The 24,391-nt window shown below is 33.4% G+C and overlaps 2 long non-coding RNA genes across 3 annotated transcripts in view; both read left to right on the top strand.

Annotated features, from left to right (window-relative positions):
* The window catches only part of LOC132040821 (uncharacterized), a 46,624-nt gene extending 26,170 nt beyond the window's left edge, over positions 1–20,454 (top strand). The window contains exons 1-3 of one of the 2 annotated variants that reach the window (XR_009410791.1): positions 2,176–2,307; positions 18,105–18,340; positions 19,899–20,454. This is a non-coding gene — a long non-coding RNA (uncharacterized LOC132040821). Of the gene's footprint in view, positions 1–2,175; positions 2,308–18,104; positions 18,341–19,898 lie in introns of those variants that run through there. The other variant, XR_009410792.1, reaches the window with a different exon arrangement.
* A 1,565-nt stretch (positions 20,455–22,019) lies between these two features.
* LOC132040466 (uncharacterized) lies at positions 22,020–24,268 on the top strand. The gene is made up of 2 exons (XR_009410692.1): positions 22,020–22,115; positions 22,703–24,268. It is a non-coding gene; the product is annotated as an uncharacterized LOC132040466 (long non-coding RNA).
* Positions 24,269–24,391: the final 123 nt, after the last annotated feature.

Here is a 24,391-nt window from a genome sequence, read left to right on the forward strand (position 1 = left end):
GTGCTATAGATAAAGTAAGTAGATGTGCCTACTTATTAATATTGTCTAGTTAAAAAAAATAGAAAACCATTTGGAAAAGTTAACGCACCAATGCTCCATTGTTATTCCATCTGACATCAAAGATTCAAACAAATGCAATTCCGTTTAAGTTATGTAATGGTATTCCATATAAGTTGTGGAAAGCAAAAACCTGATTTGAGTTTGTGCAACCTTTATTCATAATCCATTCTTCTTACATGGAATTAGTTCCAAGGGGAAGGAAGTTTATCTTTCTACGATGCTCTAAATAGTCCAAGGGTTATGTAACTCATATGTGAACAAAAGTTGTATTATAAATGAATTTGAATCACTTGATGTTTTATTCTAAGCGAACATTTAAGTAGGGTGAGATAGGTAAAGACTTGTCTCCTTATGAAACTACGGACCGAATTGCTTCCGTTATATTAGATGGATTCAGTTGGTGATAATGGATATATTCCTATGACACTGATATACCATCAAAAGAGAATCGATTTAATGTTGTTGGTCCCAGTGGGAGTAACCAACTAATTGATAATCAGTTTGTCAATCTCAATCTCGACGCATGAGTCGTCCTTGCATTCCCCGTCATCGATTTGAGATTGAAGGAGAAGCATATATAGTTACTCCACTTGATGAAAAGAGCTACATAGTGTAATGTAGGCTCTTACATACCCTACTAAGGATAAATAGTTACAACAATGAAAACTGAAATGGAGTACGTGAAATCAAACCAAGTGGGAGTTGATTGAGATTTTGGATCTTAAAGCTATTGGAACAAAGGGTTCTCAAACTCAAGCATAAGGCTTGAAGAGTCATGTATTCTTGAGCAATAAATACTTGTATTTCTAGAGGCGAAATTTCTAGTGGGAAGATGTGTCCTCATACTCCACTAGACAATAATACTGGAAAGTAGTTAAGATGATACAGAGGTATCTTAAAGGCATAGTAAAATATTCTTTGTCTTGTCAAGGAATTGAGAAGGAGATTTAGATGAGAGAAAATCTAAATGTGAGTATGTTCTTCATACTATTGAGAATATAAAATATATTAATATTAAGCGTAATTATGTGCCAGAGACATAGTTGTACATAGAGAAGTGAACATGAAGTACATCTCTACACATCACTTGGTAGTAGACCTATTAAAAAACTCATAGCATTTGTTTCTTATGAAAGATGTGATATCGTTGGGTTTGCATAGTGCTGGTGTATTTATATTCTCTAATACATCTGGCTCATGTTCAATTAAAACTGCATTTTGAGATAAAAAAATTATTCATTTTTGTTGTTTCATATACATAAGTTGTTTTTTATGTTTGGAACATAAAATTCAAGTTCAAGTATGTCGGATAGATAAAAAGATTGGCCTATTCACACAGGCAATCGCCTCTATTATCTAGGCAACAGATAGAGATGAGACAATATGAACTACTTATTGTCGAAAGTGATGATAAAAGAGAGCTTGAAGTTTATAATAAGAATGTCGTTTGATTCCCCTCTCTTTAAGTAGCTCATACATAGCTGATATTTAGACCCCAACTTGGGCATTTAATCCCATCCATCTGATGGGAAATATTTCATTTTTAAACCATTTGTTTCATCTATATGTATTTTAGTGTTCCTTAGTTTTTTTTATTTTTTTATTTGAGGGGAATGAACAATGTTAAACTCTTTAAACATAAGTGTCAAACAAAATAATAAGGAAACAAAGAGCAGGTTGGAAAAAGCAAACGACATTTAGGTTTACATTACCTACGTTTTGCATTATTACCATTTCTCCTTGCTATTTTTTCAACTTTTTATATTCTTATTCAAATGCATGTATACTGATTAATTGGTTACTCCATATTTAACCTGGAATGTTCTCACAGATTCTTTTGATTAAGAAAGATTAAATAACTTTAATATAAAAATATGACATTAATATTCAATTATATAATTTTTTAGAAAAAAAATTCTTCGCGCGGTTAAATACACTAGTATATACACACACACACACACATATATTTTACTATATAGAAATGTGAAGAGGAGGACGACCAAGGGCAAAACTGACATTTAGCTCAGTTAGTGCAGGGGTAGAATGATAACTTTCATGTTAGATATCATAAGAAATTCTTATGTGTTCACATCAGAAGCATCTTTCATCTCTCTCATTGCAGAAAGCTATTTTAGTATGTTTCATCTCTCCATGTGTTCACTCTAGAAGCTCTTTCAGTTTTCATACTACATTTTTCAGACTTTCTACAATGCTCTTTCAGCCTTGTTCATCTTATTCGCTATTCAGGTTGATGGAAATCAGGCATACGCAGCGGAAGCAAATAACCAGGATCGAACTTGCATGTAATATAGACAACACATAATCAAAGATTTTAATCAAACATAAAATCGATACTTATCTCTTGAAGCATGACCGCGGCTGCAAATCGAACCTTCAAGCACGAGCAAAAGTTGTCCACGTGTTCATCCTTCAGTCCCACAGTCTTCTGTTGTGTAACCCGAATAATACCAGAATTTGCAAAATTCGTGTGGGCGAATTTCTATGGAAAAGTTGAAGAAACTTCTAAAACCCTTTTCTCCTTATGGAATAAGACCCCTCTATTATAACTGTTGACACCCAATTTTGCCCCTCCTTTATTCCAATTTATTTCCTTGGGCTTTTAAATTTACTAACGAGCTAAATATTTATTTTCACTGCTATTTTTATGTCTACTACTATTAATACCACTACCTTCATTTTCACTATTTTTACTAGTATTACTTTATCGCAAATATTTCGTCATCGCTTCATTTTAGGATTTTGTGCTCGTTAAATTAATTATACTTTATTAAATTTTTACTTTACACATACTAATTACCATTTGTCTTTACATAATATATAGTGTACCACTTATTAAGTTAAAAGCCCAAGAATAATTTAAATAAGGATGGAAGAACACATATTTTCGGGCCAATCTTTAAGCCCAAATCAGTTCATGACCCATTAATTCAGCCAGCCCAACCATCAGACCAGCCCATACCCATTATTCGACCCGACCCGATCGGCCCACTTCCTTTCTCTTTAGCCTTTAGTTTTCTCCATTTTCATATGCAGCCGCCTCCTCTCTTCTTTCTCTCTCGTCTCCCTGCTCTCTCTCTTCCCTTTTCTAAACCAAGAAACAAACTCTTTCAACCATGGCAGATCTGTGCCACCCCATTTTCGTACAATGCTCCGCATCCCTCCTGTCCCCTTCTCGTCGTCTTCTCTCTTCTCTCCCCTCCATTTCCAGCAAAAATCGAAACAAATTTAGCCGCGAACAGCCCCTGTCTTTCCTTTTCCGTGCAAATTTTGTCTCCATATCTGTTTCGCCTGAGTTCTCTGTCGATTGACAGAGAAAGACATTCCTTTTCTCGCTTTCAAATAAATTAAACCTTCAAAAACCAGAGAAGGTCGAACCACTTTGAGTAAGGTCTGAATCAACCACGTGAAAGGACTTCAACGTTCAGATTTTGAACGGTCCATTTTGACTCGAGTTTGAATACTTCGATTTCAGATCCCGCCCAAAATCTTGAAACTTTAGAAAACCCTAAGCTCGCCCTATAAATACGATGGCTTGGTTTCATTTAAGGAGGTTTTTTTTTTTGGTCAGGAGTCTACTCTAAAAATTTCATACTACTTTGTTCTTTAACATTTTCTCATAGAAGCATTTCTGGGTTTTGATTCTGAGGTTTTCGTTTCGAATCGTTTGTCATATTCGGGTGTGGATTCGCGACCATCGCCGCCCAGCTCACTGCATACGAAAAAGGTAATTTCTTCCCCTTTTTGGCATTGTGTTCTGTTTTAACTATTTACAGTTGATTATGTGTCAGCTTAGTTTATTTTATGGTTACGCATGTTTTATATGTCATTTTAGTTAGATAAGTTGATTAGTGTAGTGTTTATAGCATGATTTAAGTGTTGTTAGCTTTAAATTTTATTGTTAACATGTGTTAGCCTAGTCTTGTCTTTTAATCTCCGGAGCATGTGATTTAGCCTTGTACTGTGTTAGATGTAGTCCTTAGTTTGATTAATCTTCTGAGTGTCTAATCAATGTTATGTTTAGTTTTAATTTAGGAACCTGCTAAGCATGTCAATGTAATTTAAATTCCCTGTGGTTGGCTATCTTGTTGGCTAGTTATGCTTAATCTTCATTAATATGTGTGGGGGGTGCTCCATCTGATTTGAATATGCTAGGCAGTACACAAACTCATATATTCGCTTGACCTTCTCTTTGACTTAGACTAAGGTGTAAATTGATACTGATGCTTGAGGCATGTCCATACTTGTTTAAGTTAAGTTCAAGGTCACTTGTGACCTATAGTGTTTGAGATACTAGAATGGTTTCTCTATGATATGTTGTTTGAGTCAAAGTTTGTTTTCAAAATGTATTGTTGATACTAGGATAGCACCCTTATGCCCTCTTGGACTGAAAGCGATTTCGTTGAGGTTAAAAGAAATGATATTTACTTGATTCAATAAGATGCACCAAACCCTTGCATGCTTCTTCCCCCTTTTAATGACTCTGTCTTTTTTTAAAAAAAAAAAAAAGAACTGTGAGGCCTACGTTATTTGGTCCGTTATTGGTTTTGTATTTATAAGCCTCAGATTGTATTTTTAAAAGAGCTAAAGGCATTTTAAACTTAGTTTAGCATCTATGAACTTATACTAATGCTTTGTTGAGTTCTGCAATGATGATTCGAAGTCCCCTGTTGACAAAATCCGTTAAGTCATGTGTTGTATGACCGTACAAACTTTGTATGTTTGCTTTCAGAGTTGTACATTTGCTTGCTTCATTTTGTGTCCGTTAAACTAGGATACTCTGCCGTGGTCTTTCTTTTTATATGGGCAAGGGTGCAAATCACATGTTTGAACATGGCTTTAGATATCATAAATATAGCCTTCCATTTCTTATTCTTTTACCGTGCATTGTAGACGTGATTTCTACCTAAAATATGCTTATGAATTATTGTCCATTTGTGCCTTCTTCATAGTTGTGAATGAAATGTTTGTCATAACCCAAAATGTTGATCTTGGACTGCTTGCGTTAAACTGTCTCCAGATCTAAAATCTGGTTCCCTCAGGCCACAACTTATCTCTTCTTGCGTCATATTGTTCGGACCATTTCCTGTTAATTGTAATTTTGATGCTCCGTGCTTTGTTTCCTTGGATGCTATATTTATTACACCTTCATGACATATGTAACCCGTCAAGAAAATTATACATCATCCAATAATACTACCCCTTTCGTTTATGTCAAAATCCTATAGGCCTTTCTTTCTTCTCTCTTTGCGTCATTTCCTGTTTCTTGGTATATTCCGTGGACTTGGGAAAATGGAGTAAATGCATACGACATTATTCCTTTATCTTTACTATAACTTGAATCCAACATATTAACATACTGCCAACTTGCATCCATTATGCTTGCTGCTTTCTTCTTTTGTTTTTTTCTTTTTCTAAATTCTTTCTTTCATTCCTCTGTTTTGTGTTCTGTGATCTAGATATAAAGCCTAATGTTGACACTTCCCCGTTCTGCCTAATTGCTAAATGTTGACACTGTTTAGATAATGAATCTATTTGAACATACATGGTACACGCCTAGTTCCTTTGGTCTATTTTTCACATTATATACATTAGTCTTATTATCGATTATATACTAATCCTTTTCCTTTGTTATTTTTGCATGACTATCGTATACGAGTCCCTCGGACTTGTCTTCTCCCGCATTTTGGCGTTGGGCCGAAAGCCCAACATGACTTCCTCCATATCAGTCCTATCCGCAGCCATATAAGAAGGCAAAAAATCTGGGCTAAGCCCAATAGGCAGCAGCTGCTATCGGACCACAGCAGTCCCAAATGGGCCAAGCCCATTTACATTATATCTATCCCTCTACTTTTATTTTTTGTGTATTAACATGTGTTGTATGACTAACATTTTTGCTTGTTAATTTAGATGAACTTTAGCAAATTAGTGGGATTTAGTTTAATAATGGGTAGTTAACTTAAGGAAAACTAATTATTAATTCCATAAAGTCTCATTTTCTTCTTCTTATATATTAAAGTTATGTATAATACTCCTAATATTTATCTTTCTTAGAATAATTGATTTTTAAAATAGTATGACTACATGTTTTGGGCTAAAAGAATCGTGATCCACTTTTACTATCTTAGAAATTTAGAAAATGTCATTGATACGCAAACCTTCAAGTCTTTAATTAATAGTGAACAAATTACTATAGGTTGGGAGTTAGTTCAATTGTCTTTCACTAAAATATTTATCTTACTAAGTGATTAATTAAAGAAAGCCTATTTATAAATTATTTTCTGTATTAGCCATCTATCTATCTTATCTAGTCATTTAACATACATATATATATATATAACATATAACTGTTAAAATCAATTAACACCTAGTTATTGCGTTGTTTCAAATATTTGTAAAACGTTGTACTATCTCACACCTTTTCAGCTCATTTATAATTAAACTCTTTTAAGCAAAAAATTATAATTTTCTACAAGTCTTACTTTTAATAACATTATTATATTCCCTTTTATAATTTTAGCAACATATACAAACTATTTTTCAAACATTTAAAACGTTACACTTACACTTAGCCTAATTAGATTTAAGTCCGGTCGGTTAACCATTGTTAATGGATCTTAGAGGATGCCTAATACCTTCCCTCTAGGTTAGTTGAACCCTTACTCAGATCTTTTGGTTTCGTAGATTTTTAAAACAGAGTTAACTTTAGATAATTACTTTAATTAACCGTAGGTGCCCTAATTCACCGAAAATAATTAGGTGGCGACTCCTTAACTTTAAATAACCCCGGAATTACCGGATGTTGTAAACTATTTTGACTTAGGTTAAAATAGGGTATAACAATAACTACAGGTTTTAGGGTTTTCACCTTTTTCCAAAACCTGCTGGGTCTTTTTTTTCCACCAAGAAATAATATCCCATTTAATTCTTTATTATTCGGGCACAACAGGGACCACAGAATTTAATTAACGAGGCTTCCTATTATGGAATTAATTCGAAATATCTGAATTAATCCTACCATAATAAATTACGAATTATTCCACTAAAAAATCGTAACTGCACTCCTCGGTTCAATTTCGAAATCTTTCATTAAATCTTATTTAACTCCCCATGTTAAGATTACAGATACCAATCAATTAAATTAAATTACTGACAATTTAATTCATTGACTAATTGAATCCTTTATATTTCTGCTTAACTTACATCATGTGACGGATACAAAATCCACCTGCAGGGTTTTCACATGAGACTTATAAGCATCCATAAAGGGGTATCATCAATCTCAAAGTCGAGACATGGATTCTATCAACTAATTATTATTTCACAAATGTAATTTGTCATTATTCAATTTACCAGGAATACATTGACTCGCAATTGAGTCGTACCTTTTAATAAATCAAAATAATGAACAAATCACATTGATCATAATAATTATATCAAGATTAAGAGTATAAGTACATTTAATGAATTAGAGAATTTGTTTTATATATTCAGTACAAAAACACTTATTTCTACTTGGTCCGTTCAATACATACAAAATGTACTAGCACAAGAAGACGGAACTATACCGTTCCTGCGATGAAGATACATTATATTAATCTTGTGCTACAATCATACCGATGACTTTGTCCAAATTCCATCTTAGATTGTGAACATAAACTTTATACTTATACGAATCGATGATTTAATCTTCCGTGTATAAGCTAAACTCTATACACTAAATCATCTACTATATAAGTAAAGGACATACATACTAGTACATGATCTATTTAACTCTTTATTAAAAATTGAATAAATAATTGTTGTATAATAAATACTATATCCAAACACATGGTTAATAGTATATATCCCAACAATCTCCCACTTAGACTTTTAACCATGACAATTGTTAGAATATACCATGTCTAAACGAATGGTTAATGGTATATGCCCCAACAATCTCCCACTTAGACTTTTAACCATGCATTTAAAACTTTCACATGTATTCCTTTTGCCTGACTACCAAAAGTCTTAGCGACTAAGCTCTTTGTACTTTTAGATAAAAATTACCTTACCAAGTTGTTTTACGATGCAACTTCGTCTAGTAGTGCTTCGTCAGAATCGACCGGTTTCGTACTAAGATCTTCGGGGATCCTACCATGAAACTCTCCAAAAAAAAATGTATTTCTTTTCAGGAATCCTATTATGAAATTCTCCCAAGAGTATACACCGAACCGATCTTGGTTATTATTCTCCCACTACGACTAAGTACTACTACTATTATAGTCATACTAACATATTCTTGAGTCTTAATATTATCTTCATTGCCTTTCGGTATTGAAATATTAACGACTTCATATAGCGTTATTTGCTCAACATCACTCCCACTGCTTAAAAGTAGTGAATTTCCTTACGCCTATTAAATTTTCTCCCACTACTTAAATGCAATGAAACGTCAACCCTGACTTGTCGGTTAGATGTTCTAGAACTGCTGAATTTTTTGGATGACTCATTTGCTATTTCTTTGCTCAGTTCCTATAAAACTAGCTTACTTCTAGCAACTTGGTTTATTAAATAGTCCTTTTCTAAAAATCTGGCAATTGTAATAACAATTACCTTATTTTCTTTTAGGATAGTAAATAAATCTCTTTTCATTCCCTTTGGATATCTAATAAACATGTGTACATCCGTTCTTGATTTCCACTTATATGTTTTCCCTTTGAGCATGTGTGCTAGACAACCTCATATCCGACCATATTGTAGATTTGGCTTACATCCAATCCACTGTTCTATGGGTATCAAAGGTACTAACTTAGAGGGAATTAAATTAAGAATGTAACTCGCAGTTTCTAAGACATATCCCAAAACGAAAAAAGCAAATATAAATAAGTCAATCATTAATCTTACCACCTTCAAAAGAGTCATATTTCTTTTCTCTTCCACACCAATCTATTGTAGAATACTTGATGTAGACAATTGAAAATTCAATCCCTTTATCTAATAAGTAACTAATGAACTCTACAAAGAGGTACTCGCCACTACGATCAAATCGCAGTGATTTAATATATTTTCCCTGACGCTTTTCATTTTCGCCTTAAATACCTTGAAATTTTCAAAGCATTCGGACCTATCGAGCATCAAATAGATATATTCATATCATGAGTAATCTTCTATGAATGTCACATAATACTCAAAATCACCTCTTGCCTTGAAGTTCATTATACCACACAAATCAGAATGGATTGGCTTATCATTAACTTTATTTCCTTTTAAGAGAAAAGGTCTCTTAGTCATTTTTCCTTCTAAATAGGACTCACAAGTTGGTAGTGCCTCTACTTTCAATGAACCTCAAAAGTTCATCATTTGACCAACTTTGAAATTCTATTCAGATTAAAATGACCTAGACACAAGCGTCACAGATAAGTTCATTCAATTCACAGAAAAAAAAATTATTCTCTGATGGGACAGATTAACATGATTTAGTTCAGAAGAGTTATTAATTTAAAGGGTCAAGCATCAATGTACCACAAGAGATAAAATGTTTATCAAACTCAATAACACAAGAGTTACAAGAAAAATAAACTAACTATCCATCTCTTGTTTGGTTAGAAACTGAAAATAAATTCTTTAGAAACTGAAAATAAATTCAACGAAGTTACATATAATGCATCCTTTAAATTAATGTCTTATTTCTATCAGAAGAAAATCCTGACTAGTAGTAAGTGGGCTGGATAAAATCTATTGAGAATTTGAGATATAATCATTAGATAGATCATTAGTTATGCTGAATGAATAATAAAATTCAAACCACACATCACACATATAACCATGCTTACCGAACAGTTAGATTCGATAGGGAAACTTAACAATTCATGCAAAATATATGAGTCATGCCAGATATATCACCCCATAAAGAAACAGAACCAACTCAGATGGAGAGTAAACTGCTAATTTATATTAGGTAAATATCCCATTTAATTATCCCTAGTTCCATTGAACCAACGTGTAACTCAGTTGGAGAGTCAAGACAAGCTATCAATTAACTAGGGACTAGAACACAGTAATCAACCATAATGAATCTATCTGATGGGGAGGAAGACCTATGTCAACACATAAACTCATTATATCACTGCTATATACGATGGAGACCATAGAGAATGAACCCTAACACCATTATTTGTTAAAATAAAAAAATTAGTTAACAATTTTTTTTAGAAAATAGAAAAACACCCAAAAACCCATCTAAACGAGACCCTAAATGGCCAAAAAAGCCCCTCGTTCACAGCATAGCTATGAGCATTGCTCAGTGGGTCGTTTCCGATGAACCTACCAAATTTCGAGTCAATCGGAGTTCGTCAAAAATCAGAATTTCTAAATGATGACCAATTCGGATTTTTGTTTTTGTTTTCACCAAAATAGAATTTAATGTTACACCCCGCACTTGCAGAGCATGAGCATATCACGTTCTTCACCATTGTAATGGAGCATTGGAGACGTCCATGAAGTTTGGAAGGTACAAGTCATGGGAATTACGTGACAATAGAATAAAGGATGACTTACGATCTCATAAGTCGTATTCGGGAAGGACTATTTTGAAACACGAGAACATGATCATTACCGAGTATAATAAAAGATAAATATCATGTATGGAGAGTTTCGGAAGATTTCGAGATCAAGCAAAGTGAAAAAAATAAATTTGACGAAAATTTGAGAAATGTTGGCAGGATTTTGGGCAGATTTTTAGTCAACTTTGGAGGGGTATATCTCCTAGCATATTAGGAGTTTTAAGGTGTTTCAAAAGCCTAAAATGAAGTTCTTCGAGTCTAGTTTTCAATGCAATAAACCGCTCATCGATACGACGTTGGAGTAGAGAATTATGAACGTTACAAGTTCGGCTGACAAAGCAGAAACGCGTGCTACGATCTTGCTAAGAATCGACTTGCTACAAGCTACAGTGACCCCGACCCGAATTTTATCCTATATAAATGGTAATAACCCCTTTTTTTAATCAGATTTTGCCTAGAAAATTCCATAAAAATCAGAAGAGGGAGTGAAAGAATAAAAAAAATGAGCAATTTTCAAGTGGCGGAGTAGTAGTTTAGGTCCGGGTAGAGCGTGGTTGTGTTTGTAGTCTTGTTTTGCGGTGGATTCGGTTTGAATTCTTGGCAAACACTGAAGATATTGTTGTCCTAGTAAGAATAAGGTATGAATCTCTGCTTATTAATATTATTTTTGGTTTATTCACGAAGATAAAGTCGTTAAATAATCGTATAGCGGGTTGGCTAGTTGTGAAAATTGGAAAACATCATGAGGGATGTTTTATGATACATAATGGTGTTGGAGATGATGTTATGGATGTTGGTATTGTTGTTGGTTGTTGAATTATGATTTCGGGCTAGGCATATAAACAGGGGAGATGCTGCCCGATTTTCGGCAGAGTATAGAGTAGTTTGACTTGAAAGTTTAGTACAAGTATACTATGATGAGTCTAATGATAGTGTGAATCCTCTTAAATGTAGACTCACGAATTCGGACGAATAAGTGTGGATAACTGGAGGTTGAACAGGTATGTTAAGGCTCGTCCCTTTCTTTCAAAGGCATGATTCCTATGGTACGATTTCAGAAATGTTTCCATAACTTTCTTTGTTTTAAACGTTAGAAGTTTATGACTCCAAGGCATGATTCCTTTCCCGATAATCCATAAATGTTTTCCAAAATGCCGTATTTTTCAAACTAGAGATTTATGATTCTGTGAGCTCTTATGATAACAGCGATGAACATGTTTTTACGATGATAATGATGATGTCAAAGATGAGAACATTTTCTATGATGAACATGATGATGATGATCTTAATTCTAAAAATTCCAAAGCTTATGATTTTAATGCTATTATGAGATTATTGAGCTTATTTCATGATTGTCTCGATTTTATTCATTATTGTTGATCTCACCTTATAATAGTTGTTCCTTCAAGGTGGGATAAACGATAATGATTGATCCATAATATAATCGGAGGCTACCAACCTTACGTCACTCCAATATAGTTGTGGCTTTGATTGGGCTCTCATGCATGCTTTATATATATGTATGTATTTTCTCACACCGAGCCGCGCTATAGTCGATCGGGTACGACACCTATTGTGCAACCACTGATCAGTTGGTATTACACACCGAGTCCCGAAAGGGCTGGGTACGTTACACACCGAGTCCCGAAAGGGCTGGGTACGTTATACACCGAGTCCCGAAAGGGCCGGGTACGTTACACACCGAGTCCTGAAAAGTCCGGGTACGTTATGATGATGATATTATATATATGTATGTAAGAAAAAGTTTTTTTTAAGGCTAAGCATGCATGACATCCGCCTTATGAGGCATCCAGATGTACAGGTTATCTCTCATATTCCATGTTACCTTTCATATCTATATTATGTTGTTATTCATGCCTTACATACTCGGACATTATTCGCGACGTCGACGTCCTTTTCGCGGACGCTGTGCTCATGCCCGCAGATATGCAGGGAGACGGATCAGACCCCTTGGTCTTCTATCAGCGGATTCTCAGGAGCACTCCACTTTCTTCGGAGCTGCAGTCTATTTGGTATTGCCCTTATGATCATTTATATTCCATGTAGAGGCTCGTAGACGTGTGTGTACAGTTAGATGTTTTGTAGCTTCACCGGTTCATATTATGGTATAATATATTGGTGGCCTTATCGGCCTTATTTTGAGCTCTTGATACTTTACTGTTAGCCTTGCCAGCTTTATGATATACATCGTGTTGTGGCGACCTTGTCGGTCCGCATATGTACATATGTCTTTGAATGATCGGATATTCCTATGTTGGGCCTTCTCTGCGTGCGCAGTGTTCTTTGAATTATGGTTTATAATGTTCAAAGTAACGGATAAGTCAAGTGGTTCCCGGCCTACGGGTCGGAGCCCGTCATACTCCTGGTAGGGGTGTGACATTGAAGAACTTAAATATTTGTTCAGTAGTTCTTATCACATATCATCATTAGCATACTAATATGCATGAATCAAGAACAACGAACAAATTTTCAAAAATGTTTACATAATTTTCGTGTTGCTTTCTCGAAATTAGCATGTTTACGTAATCATTGAATATAAAATTCAAAACACACCACATAGATAACCATGCATCTTGAACAACAAATTTCAAAATATGAGAACAATTCACGCAACACATACATGTGATGCAAGATATTCACTCCATAAATTTAAAACCAGAGCTAACTCAAATGAAGAGTATGCTGCTAATTTAAGCCAAGTGAATATCATTATCATTATCTCTAGTTCCATTGACCCAACATGTAACAAGATGGAGAGTTAATACAAGTTATCAATAACTAGTGATTATACCTAGTGACAACCCATAATAAATCCATCCGATGGGGAGGAAGACCAAAAGTCAGCACATAAATTTATTATTTCACTAGTATTTAGACATGAAAAACATAAGGAAGAATCTCTATCACCATTAGATCATAACCGAGTTATTTTTCCTTAAAATAATTTTCAAGAAATAGAAAAAATGCCTAAAACACCATTTAAACAATCCCAAATCATAACAGTGAATATTGTTTAATGGGTCATTTCTGATGAATCTATTAAATTTCAGGCTAATTGAAGTCCGCAAAATAATTCATCTCCAAAGCTATAACCAAAATTAGATTCAAAACAATTTAAGCATCTTTAAGAATTAAACAATATGATCTACATTCTTATCATATATCAATTCATATTAAATCATCATGTGTATTCATGTTCTAGATTTAACATAAACAAAACTGACATAAAGAGTAGTTTTTCATACTCGTTTTAATCCGAAAGAACAACATAAAACCCATCTAAACAGCCTCAAAAATTATTTTTTACTGGGCGTTTCCTATGAACACACCAAATTTCAGGTGAATAAGAGTTCGTGAAATTCTTGATCTCCACAACTAACCAAATTCATCAAAATAACCGTTTTAGGCATAGCTAAGGATTAAATAATATGATTCAGGTTTCTATTCCCCTTTTATAATTATCCCACGAGCTGAAGGCATACAATGTGTCCCTTCTTCTGGGTAAGGCACACAAGACCTTCTTACAACAAATTGTTCTCTCGATTAATACACCTGAGAATTCAAGATATTATATTTATTCTTTTTAGGTGAATACTTCAATATCTCTTCTCATGAATTAATTAAGCGTTACTAGTAGCTAAAGGTAAATTTTATTTTCTGGGACAATTTATACATGATACATTGAAAATATTCTAATGACTCAAATAAATAATCTACTTTCATAGATCCTATTTATTAATCATAATTCTCAATTCATGTATTGATATAATTTCACATATATAAAGCTTTAAGAATTTTCAATGATTCCAAATAAATAAACTGCTTCAGTGATAATTATTTATTAATCACAAAATTCTTAATTGATACACTATCATATATATGAGACGGAAAAGGAACAATGTGCCCATATATTTTAACACAAATAGAGAGCAATGAAAACTGTGCCAATCAGAATTTTTCAATCAAACAATAGCACATATTGTTACTTTAGTCAAATTAAACAAAGTTAACGCCATTGACATCACAACCGGAAACCAAGGATCTTATTCCTTATACACAGCCGCCGTTTTCAATATGCATTCATCTGTAGTACGTAAATTACTATACAAATCAAGTTCATATAATACTAATTTATACTACCTTTTTTTTTTTTTTTTTTTTTTTTTTTTCATGAATGCTCATACTAGACATATTTGTAGGCAAAATCTAATACAAGTTGGGCAAGAAATTACTGCCGTAAGACTTGTGAACAAAGATTTCTACTTTGTAAAAGAAACTTAACCTCTGCAAAAAGACCTAGCCGCCAGTTAATAAATCTGCTATTTTTCAACAAAGCAACTTTATAATTTGTGAAATAGCAAAGAGTCACCGGCTGAGCAAAAAGCCAACAACCACTGCTATTGATCCTTAACACAATTAAAATTAACATCGTCCTGATTTCATTCATCGCACCAAATATCATCATATTCTCTCATGTTTAAGATTTAACAAAACATGAAAAACAATATCAAGACGAAAATCATATTTTAATCATGTTATCAGGTTATCTATTTAGATGCAAGCAGACTCTTGATGCCAATTGATGGAAATCAGGCATACGCAGCGGAAGCAAATAACCAGGATCGAACTTGCATGTAATATAGACAACACATAATTAAAGATTTTAATCAAACATAAAATCGATACTTATCTCTTGAAGCGTGACCGCGGCTACAAATCGAACCTCCAAGCACGAGCAAAAGTTGTCCACGTGTTCATCCTTCGATTCCCTTGTTGTGTAACCCGAATAATACTGTAATTTGCAAAATTCGTGTGGGCGAATTTCTATGGAAAAGTTGAAGAAACTTCTAAAACCCTTTTCTCCTTATGGAATAAGACCCCTCTATTATAACTACAGGTTTAAGTTTTTTCACCTTTTTTCAAAACCTGCTGGGTCATTTTTTTTTCCACCAAGAAATAATATTCCATTTAATTCTTTATTATTCGGGCATAACAGGGACCATAGAATTTAATTAACGAGGGTTCCTATTATGGAATTAATTCAAAATATCTTAATTAATCCTATCATAATACATTACGAATTATTCCACTAAAAAATCGTGAATCGCACTCCTCGGTTCAATTTCGAAATCTTTCATTAAATCTTATTTAACTCCCCATGTTAAGATTAGAGATACCAATCAATTAAATTAAATTACTGACAATTTAATTCATTGACTAATTGAATCATTTATATTTTCGCTAACTTACATCATGTGACGGATATAAAATCCACCGTTGTGGTTTTCACATGAGACTTATAAGCATCCATAAAGGGGTATCTTCAATCTCAAAGTCGAGACATGGATTCTATCAACTAATTATTATTTCACAAATGTAATTTGTCATTATTCAATTTACCAGGAATACATTGACCCGCAATTGAGTCGTACCTTTTAATAAATCAAAATAATGAACAAATCACATTGATCAGAACAAATCACATTGATCATAATAATTATATCAAGATTAAGAGTATAAGTACATTTAATGAACTAGAGAATTTGTTTTATGTATTCAGTACAAAAACACTTATCTCTACTTGGTCCGTTCAATACATACAAAATGTACTAGCACAAGAATTTTAAGGAACTATACCGTTCCACGTGAAGATACATTATATTAATCTTGTGCTACAATCATACCGATGACTTTGTCCAAATTCCATCTTAGATTATGAACATAAACTTTATAGGGAAAATGGTTCAAAACACACTCTAACTTTGGCCGAAATTGCTCTAACACACTCCAACTTTGCGGGGGTCCTATGACCCCCCTGGACTATTTTTTTGTGTATTATTGAGGGTATTATCGGGTGACGTGGACAAGCAAGTGAGCACATGTTGGTTGAGCGCGCAAGCGTGGACTTAAAATTGAACAAACCCGTCTCTATTTGCCATGTTGAATTCCAAATACTCCTCCTTTATGTGCTCACTTTTTTGTCCATATCACCCGATAATACCCTCAATAATACACAGAAAAATAGTCCAGGGGGGTCATAGGACCCTCGCAATGTTGAAGTGTGTTATAGCAATTTCGCCCAAAGTTGAAGTGTGTTTTGTAACCTTTTCCCAACTTTATACTTATAAGAAGTGATGATTTAATCTTCCGTGTATAAGCTAAACTCTATACACTAAATCATCTATTATATAAGTAAAGGACATACATACTAGTACATGATCTATTTAACTCTTTATTAAAAATTGAATAAATAATTGTTCTATAATAAATACTATATCCAAACACATGGTTAATAGTATATATCCCAACACAAGTATGCCTTTATTCAATTTTTGGACAGATATTCATTCATTCTCTTCTGATTTTCCTATTTCATATTTGAAGTTCATGGATGATTTTGTCATTTTTTTTCCCCAACTGAAAAGCTGTCCTTTTGGTCAATGGTAAAACCGAGTTCTTGAACTGATTTCTCAACGCTCAGCACACGTGGCTTTTCTCCCCGTAATTCTAGAAGAATCAGATCATCCATCTTCTGTTCCAATAATAGAGAAACATGGACTCTTTCACCAGTCTTTAGACTAATCTTTTCTCCAATAGATAGTCAAACCAATTACATCAGTCCGTGGTTTTGCCTGGAAATTACTGTATGAATGATAGTCATGATATGTGAATATTCTGTATATTTTCCCTATTAGTTATATGAAACATGACAAAATTTCCATGTCAGTCAAAAAGAAAAATCTAATAGATGGAGTGGTAATATATAATGGAACAAAATTTTCATGTTGGTGCTTCCCAAAGGTCTCATCTTTTAAACAGGATTTGCCAAGTGTCTATGAGAAGATACACTCTTGTTCTTCCTTTGCACGTCTACTTGAAGCGATGTTATGTTTAATATGTACTCATATGTCATCTAAAATTTCAATTAACTAGTAAGTTTAGAAATTATTAAGCAAAGATAATACTGTGTGTTATGTACTAATATATCTTCTACATTTTTAGTTAACTGAGAATTGAGGTTCAGAAATGCTTACACAAGGATATATAGGTGACAGACAATAAAAAGGTCTTACCACCACAATCTTGATTTTCGGCATTTTGCAAAAGGAAATAGTATTATATCGGCTTTGCTACTACCTTTATTGGTCCCTTTTTAAAATTTAAAAAATACACAAAGAAAATATGAGGAGTAAATTGATCTAAACGTACTACAAAAATTATGAATGTTATAAAAGACTCTTATCGGCCTTTTTGTTCGGATGCTCTTGTGCGCATGCAGTTCCTTTTCCTTTCCATTCTTTCCTTTGGACTTGGGAACTTTTTTTGATTTCGTATGCACATTGGAAATATACTGTCTCAAAACAAAAACAAAAAAATCTGTTTCTTTCTAATTTAAGGTTGTCTATTGCAAACGATGTGTTTCTTTATGTTTCTATCACTAATATGTTGTCCATTTAACAGTCTGTGATTCATTAGCTATAATTTTATTTTTAACAGAGATTTTACTAGCCAAAAGTACAGGAATTTGCCTCCTTTTGCTTAGAGTTGATGGAGAATTCGGTTCGATCAAATTTGTTTTTAGAAGTTTCCTCAGTTGAAGTGGTTTCTTCCATGCTATCACATTACCGTGATGAATGAACTTCTGCATATAGTGGTAACTGGTAATAGCATAAAGAGAATCTTAACTGACCTTGCTGGTAACTATGTGAATATGGCGATTCGGAGTCTTTAAGTTCTCCAAATTGCCTTTTTTTCCTAATCCTGTTTGTGATCTTGTGCTTAAATTTTCCTCATGCTCATATTTTAAGAATATAGTTGAGGTTTCTTAGAATAGTTCTCAGGATTTTCTCTATTTCTAATTCAGGAGTTTGACAATGATTTTATTATTTAACAAGTCATGGCTACTGTTAGTTTCTCTTTTTAGCCACAGAAAAAGAAATGACCTTTTTCTCCCGTACTAAGTACCATGTATTTTGAATGTATTTGTATAATGCCATCAACTTAGTAGATGTAAGTTTCAATGTGATGGAAGAACTTATCATCCTGTTGCTAATGTAAAATGCAAATGAGAAGTCGGACAAAAGATGTTGTCTCAAAAGAAAATTATAGTACATGCTCCATTGATGTTATGACCCCGCTTTTGTCTACTTTTATCTTGAGAAATTCTTTTGTAGTGCAATATTAGTAATGGTAGAGCGCACGATACTGCTATAATTCTGCACTCTATCTTCTGCTTGAAAATATGTGGAGCTCCAAGTCGGGTTTGCATTTATTCCATTGCACAATTCTTGTGAATTTTTTAAGGAATACCCTTTTTAAGTCAAGCGTATTTTCCAGATTAATTGCATTTCACTTCTTAAAGGACCCTGAAAACAAAAAAAAGATTGTGCAGAATAGTTACTGTGCAATGACAGAATAACAGCAGTGCTTTCGGGAAGTTTTGGCACTCACTTTGTTTTAGGCTTTCACTTTTAAGCGTACATCAGACCCTTGTGGTCCGACCCTTCCCCGAACTCCACGCATAGCGGGAGCTTAGTGCACCAAGCTTCCCTTTCAAATAAAGCTAAATGGAACATAGTTTCGCACTGACTGTATCATAAATGAAATTAATTACAAATACAATATACACGAAAAATGGAGTACCTTGGCTACTCTGGCGTACATATGTCAGGGGTAAACACATGTTCAGTATATTTAGAGCGCAATGTTAATTCTTGTAGATTCTGAAACATCTTTATCTAAGCTAATATTTCCTGCAGTATGCTGTTTTGACTTTAAATTTAGTAGTCTTTTATAAAAGCTGAAAGTCCGCCGAGTGATGTTAGTTTAGATCATGATGAATTCTCTTTGTGCGTGTTGCTTGGTATTAAGTTTCTGCATTTTCTTCCTTTCGACCAATTCCTTTACTGATATGCAATTATTTCTTTTATTGGAATAATAGTTTGTCTATAGAGTATATGAGAGTTTAATCTTTGCTCAAGAATATTGGTGTGCTGACAATATCCTTACCATTTATAATTCTTGGGAGTTACTATGAGCATCTCCAAAAAACTATATGCTATGGGTTCAACTTTGACAATATATCCATTTTGAAACAACCTGAGAACTAGCATTTACCTATACATACAAATGTACATGGCCATGTTAATGAAGTTGCTCTTGGATGACATTGAAGAATAACATGTCTCCTATGTAGCTGACATTGAAGTATCTTTCTTTCAATTGCATTCTCAATATTATTGCTTTTGCTTGCAGCATAACGTAAGGCCATTTTCTCGAGGACATTGGAGATGATCAGATGGTTTAACATAGAGCAAGAATTCTACATCCCGAAGAATAATGTGTGTGAATGTTGATGGCATATAAAGATGAATCTATTCACATGTTCTCACTTCTCAGGATTGATGTTAATATTTTTTTGTTTGAAGAACAACCGCTTAAGAATGTCAAATCTGATTTTACTTCCATATAGACCATGTGTTGTAGGACCAGCCACCACCAAGTCTTCTGTCAAAGAAAAGAAAGTGGTTTAGATATTATTGAGTCCAGCATGGTATACAATACCAACATACAAGACGAGGCCACTTAATGACAAGTTAACAACAAGCTTTGAGCAGCTGCGGAGTTGAACAGAGTGTTGATAATGGGTCAGCCTTGCAAGAAGAAGCATGGTGAAAAAGATAGTTATTTGAAGGGCGCAGCATTTATGTCATTTTTACACATACTGTAAAGTAGAACCATATTGTACCCGTGTTATACTAAAATCTCTCTTGTTTATGGTTATTTATCCTTGATTTCAGCAAGAATCATGTTGGGCACCAACCATCTAGTACTACATAGAAGAGCCATAAGAGGGGCGACTAAGGGCAAAACCGTAATTTCACTCAATCATAAAAATATCTGCCTCACCAATCTAATGTCAATTTCATCTATCTCACAAAAATTCTGACCGCTACGTGTGTCTCAACACTTTGGGAGGTGTAAATAAATCAATGGTAAATCTAAAAATGTGGACCCCACTTTCTAGCTCATCTTCCAAATATTTTTTTTTCTCTGTGGTAGAATCTTCCAAGGACCATACAATCAACTTGGGAGAAATTGTCAGAAAAAATGAAAAAAAAGATAAATAGGATTCGTGGCTAAAAAGAGGTGTCACATTACTATTCTTTTTCCTAGCTTTACTATATATATTACTACTATATATAAGTGACAATGTAAAGAGTTTTGCGAGACGGTTATATCAGAATATTGGTTAGCAAATTTTGCCAACTAAAAGTATTTGATCTTCCAAATATATGCCCTTGTATTTGTTATTTATTACTTCAATACCAAAGTATGTTTCCAATAACTCAATATATTTTAAACCCTTTTTGATAATTCATGACCTCTTAAGCAACTTTTTGGATGTGAAATGTGTACCATGACTATTTCTATGTCTTATTTTTGCCCCTACTTTATTTCTTTTTACGTAGCTTGACAACATCCAACTTAGTAAATATAATAAACTTTGAGTCCTTTGAAAATGTTTGAAAAGTTATTGATGGTGTTGATGTCATCTAATAGAAATAGTTATGCACAAAGATAATTTAAAATGGTGACTTTGAAGAACTCATTTGGTACTGGCAGAGTACTCCATCGAGCATATTTTCTTAGTAATTCTAAAATTACCATTAAATTCTCCTGATCTAATTTTTAATACAAAAATTATTTTGAATATATTAATATGTTTAATGATCTAACATAATTATACAATAGAAAATAGATTTTAAAATGGATCCTTCAAATAAATATTAGCAAGAAGGAACAAAATCATTAGATACGTCGTTGCACTGAGATATAATTTAATTATTTAAATTTAGCTAATTCTAATTTGCTTAGGCTGTAGCATAGTTATTATACCGTAAATTTAGAAAATATTCCACTTAGATTAAGAAAAATGAAAGAAAATATCATTTCACATTTTTTGAAAGGAGAAAAAAAATAATTAATTTTTCATATATCTTTTAAGTATTTTGAACTGTCAAGTATCGAGATTTATAGTACTTTTTGCATAATTTTCAAATATGTAAATTTTATTCCGAAAAAACTTATTAAAGATTCTATGCCCAAATTCACGATCAAAATTAAACTGTTTGACTCTGACTATTCAAATCTTATTACATAAATTGGGACTAAACGAGTACTTTGTTACCTAGATCTTGAGCCTGGGCTCAACATGGGCTTCCTGAGACTAGTTTTTTCTACTATATAAAAGAGCCTAGTGTGGAACGATCGAGGGCAAAATTGACATTTAGTTCAGTTAGTGCAAGGGTAAAAGAGTAATTATACATGAATGAATTTTATCAAATATTTCCCTTTCTTTCTAGATCGTTTTCTTTGTCTTTGTCTTTCTCTTTCCTCTCACTTGCAGATCAAGAGAGAAGAAGATGACTCAACAATTGCTAAGGCCTAAAAGGCAAAGGAATAGGCCAAGTACTCGATCATTTTTCTCAAATCTCTTCTTCTCCTTTGTGCTCAGAGTTGTACCATAAAATTGGTTTATTTGAGAACCTTTTTAGAAACAACCAAATTCTATATGTTTCACGCCTCTAGCTTCATTGACCTCTTTCAGTAAACCAGGGATATATATGGTTAATTTTTATATATTCTTGTACTCCCTCTATTTCAATTTATGTGAACTTATTTTCTTATTAATCTGTGTAAAAAAGAATAACTTCTTTTTATATTTGAAAATACTTTACCTTTTTATAGCCACACAAAATATATGTGATTCATTTAGGATCATAAGTTTAAAAATCTTCTTTTCTTTTTTAAACTCCGTGCCCAATCAAATAGTTTCACATAAATTGAAACGGAGGGAGTACTTTTTATGCCTTTTTGCTTAATGGGGGTTTTTTTTTTGGTCAATTACTTGATGTGTAGGCCTTTCATGTTTTCTTGTTCCATTTTTGTTTGTCGGTGTGCAACCCTGTGTAGAATGTAAATATGCTTGGTTTTAAAGATTCAATTTGATTTTTTGGGAACCTTTTATGTAGTTGAGATTTTTATATTCTTGTCAGGGCTAACTAAAGGAAATTGCACTGGAAGAAAGATTCAATGGATCAAAGATCTCACCTGTAGTTCCAAGAGAACTTCAGAGTCATGGAAGTGAAGGTAAATTCGCACTTCTATGGATAAATATAAGTGCTAGCTGCAATTAAATGTAGTCAATCAATATGAAATGGCAACATTCATTTACTTTTATGTCTAGACACTGTGGCGGATGAAGGACAAACTTGACGGGGTCAATTGTACCCATTATTTTCAACACGGAGCATGAACTAATATACTATTTAAAAAGCGTAGGATTCAATAGTAAAATCTAGAGGTTGAATCCACGAAATTTAAATCTTGAATCTGCCTCTTTGGCTAGAACTTAAGGGTAGTTGCAGAACCAGTGTCCTTTAGTGTTTTTGTGTGTGTGTGTGTGTATATATACACACACAAGCGTTGAGATTATTCTACACGTAGGTAGGTAATATTGGGAAATTTGCTAGGTCGTTTTCTGGGATAGTTCTATATATGTGAGATATGACAAAGTGAACCTTCAGAACTTCATCTTGGAAGTTCACTGCTTTTCTAAGTGTCATTCCATCTATTCTACAAGTTAGCAAACACCTAGAAAATGAAAAAGAAGAACGGTATCATCAATTGAGCATAATTACAAGTCGCAGCTTGAGCTGCAGTTATATAGAGACCCTTCTACACTACTAAAAGGATAAATGCTAAAGTTCGCATTTATATCTAATTCCGTTTGTTTTGATCGGCTTTAACTTGTAGAAAAAGTGTGCAGTACTTAGGATTCAACATTGTAGTTATGTAATGTCTTCTCAACATATAGACAACCTTACATATTACACTAGAGAAAGTGGAACTTCATATCTACAATCTGAGCCACTGCTTTTGTTGAGTATCTGCAAATGGATGATACGCCGTTCAGAAAGTTTCCACTAAGAAATTATCTTATATGATTCTTTAAATTTTCAACATGGCAAGATTAGTAAATTACAAAGACATAAATTTTACAATCTCAACTCGACCAACATTTTGGAAAAGAATATTATATATCATTATTCATTCATTTGGGATTGGGAAGCTTTTAAAAAAGCTTAAAGCCTTAGACCATGCTAATTCAGTTCTAAAAGAGAATACTGCATGATCTTACTCTATCTCGAGTCTAGGATTCCAAATATAGTTCTTCTTGACCATACAAGACTGAGTGAAATATTGGTTACACACCTGTATAGCTTTATAAGATGGTCCAAGTTCATTAAATCAAGTGCCATAATCAAAACGCTTGAGGCAGAAAGCAAGTTTTACATTCATATTGTAGCAAATTTTACATTCATATTGTGAAAGTTTTGACTTTAATCACTCATGAAACACAATAGGAAAGCCATTGATGTTGCCTATAATTTGTGGAGACTTGCTGTAATTTCTATATAGGTAGGGTAACTTTTGGTACCGTAGCATGTATGTTTACATTTTCAGATTTAAGTGCTTCATAAAATTGTACTATTCTTAGCGATAAAACTTTATATGTGAATTAAAGCAAAATTTTATAGCACAATGTACTATTACCATGATATATTTTGTTATGTGAGTTTATCTACTAAGATTGAGGATAACCAAAACAAGGATGTTTTTGCATAGGGGTGGCAATTTGAGCCCATATTTAGAAAATTAGCCCATTTAACTCATATTTTAGG

Source organism: Lycium ferocissimum, chromosome 12 (assembly GCF_029784015.1).
Source record: "Lycium ferocissimum isolate CSIRO_LF1 chromosome 12, AGI_CSIRO_Lferr_CH_V1, whole genome shotgun sequence".
NCBI lineage: Eukaryota > Viridiplantae > Streptophyta > Magnoliopsida > Solanales > Solanaceae > Lycium > Lycium ferocissimum.